The sequence below is a fragment of the Primulina tabacum genome, chromosome 2 (genome assembly GCF_025594145.1).
Source record: "Primulina tabacum isolate GXHZ01 chromosome 2, ASM2559414v2, whole genome shotgun sequence".
NCBI classification, from domain to species: domain Eukaryota; kingdom Viridiplantae; phylum Streptophyta; class Magnoliopsida; order Lamiales; family Gesneriaceae; genus Primulina; species Primulina tabacum.
Genome location: NC_134551.1, coordinates 19,514,422 through 19,523,792, shown reverse-complemented (window position 1 = coordinate 19,523,792; position 9,371 = coordinate 19,514,422).

The window sequence follows — 9,371 nt, the reverse complement described above, 5'->3', positions numbered from 1 at the left end:
GAAAGTTTTTATAAACTCAATCAATAATGAACAAAAGTTGTTTTCAATCAATAAAATTCGTCTATATATTGATACCAAATCAAAAAGATATGAAATCTACTTGCCAAGATAATAAAATCTCTAAAATAGGAAAGTATGAATTTTCTTCACGCAGCAGGCGCGCTCGGGCGCGATATTTCTACCGCTCGGGCGCGGGGTCTTCTGGATTGTTCGCACTCGGGCGGTAATGTTTTACCGCTCGGGCGCGAGGTACGCGCTCGGGCGCGACTTTTTTTACCGCCCTAGCGCGGAGCTCTCGGGTCAGGAGTCTTGTTTTGGCTTCCTCTTCATAATTTTACACTTGAATAACATTGAAGTATCTTCCAACTTCATTGTTATGCATCCAAATTCTTTGAAGGTTCGAATCGCCAGATATAGCACGTCATGCCCGGCCAGATTCATATCACAACCCCCAGCCCTGGTCGAGCCCCAAGCCCCCATGCAAAGAAACAAGCCCCTTGGATCAATAACATGCACACAAGACTCCAACAAACTCACGGTTCCTATTTCTAAATTTTCCTACGGTTCCAGCATGATTTTCTTGTTAAAATTGACATGTTTTGCTAATATTTTAATCATATTTTAATATGTTTTTGCAGCTTACTCGTTGGAATCAAAATCGTTTTTCAAATAATTGTAAAATCATTAAAACTTTAAAAATACTCAACTTAGCGTAAAATAATCGAACCCACATATTTTTCATGCATAAACAATTAAATCAAGCATATTATGATTTGTATGATGTTAAAAGAGTTTAGAAAACGTGCCTTTGCGTTTAAAACGCTCGAATATACGATTGTTGGCGAGGAAGGACGAACGGGCGACGAAGAACACAAGCTTTCCTTCTCCTTATATTTTCGAAAATTATGTGTGTGCTTGGAGGTGAATTTCGGCTGCTAGGTTTAGGAATTGTAGTGTTTTCAAACCTTAGGTAGCTTATTTATAATTTAATTTGCAAGATAAATGGGCTTCGGTTTTGGGCTTGCAACTTACGGGTAATTGGACCTACTTAAATTAATTAAATTGGGCCCAATAATACTTAATTAATTAAAATATTAAAATTTATAAAATTAGTGTCCATAAAATAATATTTTTGATCTTTTAAAACTCACTGTTTGCCCAAAACCGGCTTCCCGGGAAAAATCGAGCTTGATTCGTAAAATAATTCGAACTCCAACATTTTTAGAAAAATTAAATCATTTTTAATTATATTAGGAAGCCTTGGCACTATTTAAATAAAAATACATATTCTTGTCTTGGTCGTCCCCGGTCTCCTTTTCCCTGCCTGTTATCGAATATTCGGGTAAAAATCCTTAATTTCATGAAAACATGTCACATAATCATTTAAACATGCAATCCTATATTTAATCATATAATAAACATTATGCTAGCATTTAAAAGCAATTAAATAAAACAATTAAGCAATTAAAATATTTTTGCGTGCATGTGGTTTACGTGGACTGATTTTTCGGACGTTACAGCCCAAGTCAAAGAAGAGGAGACGAATCAGCGGGAAAACTTGTTCCATACTAGATGTTTTGTCAGTGGCAAAGTTTGCAACGTTATTATAGATGGAGGAAGTTGTACCAATGTTGATAATCTTGAGATGGTTGAAAAATTGAGCTTGCCTACTTTGAAACATCCTCAACCATATAGGCTACAGTGGATGAACGACTGTGCTGAAGTCAAGGTGAACAAACAAGTTTTGGTTGCATTTTCGATTGGGAAGTATGTTGATGAGGTATTGTGTGATGTGGTACCAATGCATGCTTGTCATATTTTGTTAGGAAGACCATGGTAATATGATAGGCAAGTGACACATGATGGGTTTAGAAATAAATATTCTTTTGTACTCAAGAAAAACCCATTGTTTTACTTCCTTTGTCCCCAAAACAAGTGTTGGAGGACCAATTGAAAAAAAAGAAGAGAGATGAGGCCGAAAGAAAGAGTGAATTAAAAAGTGAGATGGCCTTTGAAAAGAAAAATGAAATGGCTAAAAACAAAAGTGATAAAAAAATTGAGATAGCCATTGTGAGGCCCGGGGCCGAAAAGGGCGGGGGGTGATAGCCGGTGCCATCAGTTGCACGGACAATGAGCGGCTCCTGGCAGGCTTCTAGGTGGAGGGAACATGAATGAACCGACCCACACAGAGGAGACCAAGGAGCTTCAACGGCAGGTAAGTGAATTATTAGATAGGGGTTTCGTGCGTGAGTCCATGTCTCCTTGTGCTGTACATGTTTTATTAGTTCCTAAGAAAGATGGTTCATGGCGTATGTGTGTAGATTGTAGGGCAATCAATAACATAACCATTAAGTATAGGCATCTCATACCTAGACTAGATGATATGTTAGATGATTTGCATGGTGCTTGTATTTTTAGCAAGATTGATTTGAAAAGTGGATATCACCAAATTAGGATGAGAGAAGGTGATGAGTGGAAAACGGCTTTTAAAACCAAGTACGGGTTATATGAGTGGATGGTCATGTCTTTTGGCTTAAGTAACGCTCCTAGCACCTTTATGAGGTTAATGAACCATGTCTTGCGTGCATACATGGGAAAATTTGTTGTTGTTTACTTTGATGATATCCTAGTATATAGCAAAGACTTGGATGGGCATGTTAATCACTTGAGACTTGTGCTAATCACACTAAGGGCTGAAAATTTATATGCTAATTTAAAGAAATGTGATTTTTGTACAAGCAAACTTGTCTTCCTTGGTTTTGTAGTAAGTTCGTAGGGGATACAAGTGGATGAGGACAAGGTAAGTGCTATTCGAGATTGGCCAACGCCTGCTTCTGTTGGTCAAGTTCGAAGCTTTCATGGTCTTGCAAGCTTCTATAGGAGGTTTGTAAAAGATTTTAGCACACTGGCGGCACCAATGACGGCGGTGATTAAGAAGAACGTTCCATTCCATTAGGGCGAAGAGCAAGAGAAGTCTTTTAATATTATTAAACAAAAGTTAATTAATGCGCCTTTACTTGTTTTGCCTGATTTTTCTAATACTTTTGAAATTGAATGTGATGCTTCAGGTGTAGGTATTGGTGGTGTTTTGATGCAAGGAGGACGACCAGTGGCGTATTTTAGTGAGAAACTCAATGGAGCAGCGCTGAACTATCCAACGTATGACAAGGAGTTGTACGCGCTTGTGAGGACTTTAGAGATGTGGCAACACTACTTGAGGCCTAAGGAGTTTGTGATCCATACCTATCATGAGTCTCTAAAGTACCTTAAGGGACAACAGAAACTGAACAAGCGGCATGCTAAGTGGGTGGCATTCATAGGTACATTTCCCTACATAATCAAATACAAACAAGGTAAGGATAATGTAGTGGCTGATGCACTATCACGGAGGTACGTATTAATCTCTACCTTGGAGTCGAAAATCTTGGGATTTGAACATATGAAAGAGTTGTATTTGTTGGATGAGGATTTTAAGGAGATATTTGAAACATGTATGCATGGTCCACATGACAAATTTTATTTGCATAATGGGTTTTTATTTAGAGAAGATAGATTGTGCATTCCTAAGTTATCAATTCGTGAGTTACTTGTGAGGGAGGCACATGGGGGTGGCTTAATGGGGCATTTTGGTGTGGCTAAAACTTTAAGTGCATTGCATGAACATTTCTATTGGCCACACATGAAACGTGACGTTGAGCGTGTTTGTGATAAGTGCATTACTTGTAGACAAGCTAAATCTAAAACACAACCACATGGCTTGTATACACCACTTCCCGTCCCTAGTGAACCTTGGGTTGATATTTCTATGGACTTTGTTTTGGGGTTGCCTAGGACAAAGAAGGGGAGGGATTCTATATTTGTTGTTGTGGATAGATTTTCTAAGATGGCACATTTTATTGCTTGTCACAAAACTGATGATGCATCTCACATTGCGGACCTATTCTTTAGAGAAGTCGTTGGGTTGCATGGCATGCCTAGGACTATTGTTTCCGATCGCGATGTTAAATTCTTGAGTTACTTTTGGAAGACGTTGTGGGCTAAACTTGGCACAAAATTGTTGTTTTCTACTACATGTCATCCTCAAACGGATGGACAAACTGATGTTGTCAATAGAACTTTAGGAACACTTTTGCGTGCTATTCTTAAAAAGAACTTAAAGAATTGGGAGGATTGTTTACCATTTGTTGAGTTTGCTTATAATCGTAGTGTGCATTCTACTACGAATTATTCACCATTTGAAATTGTATATGGTTTTAATCCTTTGACTCCATTGGATTTGATGTCTTTACCTGTGAGTGAAAGGTTGAATATGGATGGCAAGAAGAAAGCTGAATTCGTTAGAAGTTTGCATGAGAAGGTCAAGGATAACATCGAGAAGAAGAATTTACAATACACGAAGCAAGCCAACAAGGGAAGGAAAAAGATGGTTTTTGAAAAGGGAGATTGGGTGTGGTTGCACTTAAGGAAGGAAAGATTTCCAGAAAAGCGACGTTCAAAACTCTTACCTAGGGGTGACGGACCATTTCAAGTGCTTGAAAAGATCAACGACAATGCCTACAAATTAGACCTGCCAGGTGAGTATAATGTCAGTTCTACTTTTAATGTTAGTGATCTTTCGTTGTTTGATGTAGGAGATGATCAAGATTTGAGGACAAATCCTTTTCAAGAAGGGGAGAATGATGCAAACGTGGTTGATCAAGCACCAAAGAAAGCATGGGAGTCGTTGGAGTTGCCCGAAGGACCTATAACGAGGGGACAAAGTAAGAATTTTAAAGATGCACTTCAAGGACTCATGATGAGCTATCAAGGAAGTCCTACAAGTTGGATGTCTAAATTAGAGGAGGTTGGGAATCATGGGAATAATAATGGAGGTTTTTGGAATGTTATTCAAGTGCAATTGCCGAAGGTGGAGCGCACCCGCGCCAGTTCAGGGACCTTACTCGCGGTCCATGATAATCAAATTTAAGAGAATATTGCCGAAGCTATACCGCACCCGCGGTCAAGCAAGGATCGCACCCGCGGACGGCAAGCGCACCCGCGCTCCTACAATGATCGCACCCGCGGTCCAGTATGCAGCGCACCCGCGGTCTATTGTCAACTTCCGTGTCAAAGTTACTAGTTATCTTCTTTAATGCTTTCTACACTACTTTTTATGGGTTTTATTAATTATATAATGCATTGTAATGACCAAAAACAAGATGATTGAAGATTGATATCAAATACATTGAGTTCTCTCAATTTTCAAAGCTTTTAGCTTTGTTCTTCACAAGAAGAAAACCAAATCAAACTTATCAAAGATTTTCATCTTTGTGGCGTTTGTCGATTGTTCTTCGCACGGATTGTCAAAACAAGTTCTTTGAAGGTTTGTTTGAAATTCAATTGTTTTATCGTTGATATTTTTTGCTAAGTTATAATCGCTTAGACGTGAATATCACAAAATCGTTACTTGTTTCAAAAGATCGGGACAACATAATCGTTCCTTGTTTGTTATTGAATTGAGGGTGCGATTTATATATTCGTGCTTGCCTTTCATTCGTACGAAGATTTGTATCAAGCAGAAAGAATATGAGATGCTCATGTGATGAGTATGTATCATGAAACTCATATTTGCAATACTGTATATTCTAAACAGTTCCTAGTCGATTCAGCCGCCGCTAAGAAGGATATAGGCCGCTAGAGTTCGAGACTAGTATCTGCGATGTGAGTACCATGTTTCATTGGTAGGGGACATTGTGATGTCCGAGCATGCAGATAGGTGCTCCTGGTAGAGTTTACTAAACAACCCTCCATAAAGGACTTTCCAAGTGGTTCTCACTTATCGAGTGGAAACATCCTAGTTTATGGTTGTACACCATTAGTCCTTATGACCCGGGACAACATTGAGACTCTATGTGCTAGCATTACACTTTGACTTGTTTACCGACTCTCATGAGGTCATCAGGTGGCAAAGTTGGGTGTTTTGTCGAAACATATAGGAGTCGATGCATTGTAGTCGGGGATTCACCGCTTACCTTCGGGTATGGATATCCTATGTGATCACATGTATATGTAGTATGAAATATCTGATCAGAGTATGGTGGTAATTATGAAATAGGTTTTATATATTACACCATCGATGTAACTACGGCATGATACATAGTATCGATTCATTGACAACTCTCGATATACCAATGGTAGTCGAATCGGTCGGGATGTATGAGTTAAAGGGACCGTACTGTACGCAAACCATAATTGAATGGTTCTTACAGGCACTGTCATTTGATACCTAGGGAATCATGTAAGCAATGCTGCTAGGCGTTTAACAGGTTGGGTACTATCAGACTTGAGTTCTGACGTTCTTGTTATCAAGGAGTTGATAATTAAGAATGAAGCAATTGGGGTATGCTCGTATAAGGACATGTTTAGTCCGAATCACATGGAGATGTGAACCCACGGCTAGTTGTATCAATGAACCATTAAGGGCCACACAAGTGCTGGCTTTCTAGATCCCGTTGAGAAGTAAAATAGTTCAATGTGTTGAACGGCTTATAAACGAGTTTATAAGCGTAAGGAATAATAGAAGTATGACTTCTATAAGGAGAATGTAACTTTTAATTTGAGTAAATGTTCCTAAATTAAAAGTTGGCCAAACGAATAATGTATTTGAAAATTGTGATTTTCATAAACATTATTATGGACTAAATTAAATTAATTCAAGTGTTGAATTAATTAAACAATAATAAACCTATTAGAGTCCAAATAATTAAATTTATTCAAGTGTTGGATTAATTAAATAACATTGGGCCTTGTAGAGCCCAATTAGAAATAATTATTAAATTAGTGGGCTTGAATAAAATCAAGTAAAGTTTTAAATGGACTCAAATGTGTTTGAGACATTTAAATAAAGTCCATGGGCTTTGTAAATGTTACAAGCCCACTTAAAAAGCATGCTAGGGAGGTGAAGAGTTGGGGATTACTTTTTCATTAATAAATTGCATTGCATGCTCATGCACCTTTATCACTTTTTCAAGGACCAAGAAAAGTCTCCCCCTTCTCTCCTCACACTCACAATGGCCGAAATTTCTTGAACAAAACTCTCCAAAATTTTGTTCTTCAATTGTTGAGGAAACAATACTCTTCTCAAAGAAAAATACCTTACATTTTCTAGTGCAAGTGTAAGGTGATTTTAGCTAGTTGGTGGTAGATTGTCTAGCCATTAAGAGCTAAGGTGTTTACACTTTTGTTGGAGCCATAACATCAATCTTTGAGATTGATATGTAAAAACTTCTAAACACCCTATGTATGACATCTTGGTGTTTTTGTATTTGCTACACACTCGTACATTAAGGTGCTCGGTTTTCTTGTTGAAAAACATTTTTGAAACTTCCGATGCGCTTTCGGGCACCTTAATCGATCCCCTTTCATTCATACACTTGGATACAAATTCAGCAACATCAGCTTTCATTAGTTTCCACCAAAACTGTCTTTTCAAATCATTATACATTTTTCTGCCACCAGGATGAATACTGAATCGACTACTATGCGCTTCTGACAATATCTGTTGTTTCAAATCTGAAACATCTGGCACAACAAGACGATTATTCACATACAGTACCTGATCACGTACCTGATACTCTGATTGATGCCCTGCTCTGACCATCGATATCGAATTCTGTACATTCTGATCAACTTTCTGAGCCGCTTTAATTCTCAAAATCAGCTCTGGTTCGACTTGAACAGCATATAATTTCAATATACCACTCAAATCAATACTCGATATAATCAAAACTCAGTCTAATTCTGTTTCGACGGCATAACATCAGTATATACCAATCCCAATAACTCATAATCAATCAAAAAACATAATCTGATACCAAATCTGTATAATCTCAATCATATCAAATCTGAAAATGATAACAATTTCATATGGTATCCGTTCTTCGATCCGGTTTCGATTATATGATGACTACTATCGCAAAAACACTATTTATGAATCATATCTGATTCCTTCAATATCATATTTTCGAATCATATCAAAACATAATAAAACTTACGTCTTGTCGAAGCTTGTAATGAGAGGATCACGAAAATATTTTTGGATCTAAATTCTGACGGACGGATTTTTCGCAAACTTCAAATTCCTTCAATGAACTTGCTTGTTGTTATATATACAATGCATGCCCAAAGACATGTGGCTCATCTCTCGTGCAACACATCTCGCGCATATGCACGACCTTCCTCGGCGCATATGCGCGAGACATTCTGTCTCGGCACTTGTCTTCTCGGCAGCTCGCGCATATGCGCGCCCTCTCCCGGCGCATATGCGCGAGGTTCTCTGCCAATCTCGCGCATATACGCGGGTCTTGTCGTCCATATGCCCGAGGTTCTCTGCCTACCTCGTGTATATGCGCCCGTCGGGGTCGCGCATATGCGTGAGGCTCATTCCTCGCACATACTTCCAAGTCTTCTTTTGTCTTTCCCGGTCCGATCCGTTCCATCTATAATCACATCAATTATCAACAAATCATTTCAGATTACAATAACAAAATTCTCGGGCATTACAAGCTACGCGAATCAGTTGAAGTTTTAGGACTATAACCAATTCCATACCTTTTAGCCTTGTACTTATTTTCAATAGGTTGTTCAACTTGTCTACTTGGATCATGTTGTTCTTGTACCACAACTGATTTTAAAAAGTGAATATATTTTCCTTTGCACATGTTTAGTTTTGGTTGAGTATCACTGGTAGAAGTCTCATCTTGGTTGCTCAACCCTAAACCAGTTTTATATGAGATAGATTTTGGCATATCTTGCATTTTAGCTAATGCAACTGATGATTTATTCCATGCCTGAATAAGCTCAGTTTGCTTCGAATTCTAAAGCGTTAACTACTGAATCATAGATTGATTCTTGCTTCTTTTGGCATTCAGCTCAGCAATCTACCGTTTAAGGCTCAACAATTCAAATGATATATCAGTTTCAGTTTTATTGTCATTGGGATCAATTTGCTTTGCTTTGGCCTTCTCAACTGAGAGAGCAAGCTTGTGATACTCGTTGACCATGTCATGTTATATAGAAATAAGTTCATCATGTGTAAAGTCGGTTGAACTAAAATCAAATATCTGCTCACTAGTTGATTCTAGTTCTGTGTCATCACCCATCAGACACTTGACTTCCTCATCATCACTGGAGCTGCTCAAGCTCTCAGGTTCTGATTCATCGCTGTCAGATTCAGCCCAATTTGATTTACTTTCTTTCAGCTAGAAGAACTTTGTGTTTCTTTCTGAATGATTTCTTATCGTCTTTGGTTCTTCTCCTGTGCTCTTGAGATTTCTTTCCCTTTTCAGCTGACAATAAACTATCCTTCTTGGGCTTAGGACAGTCAGCAATAA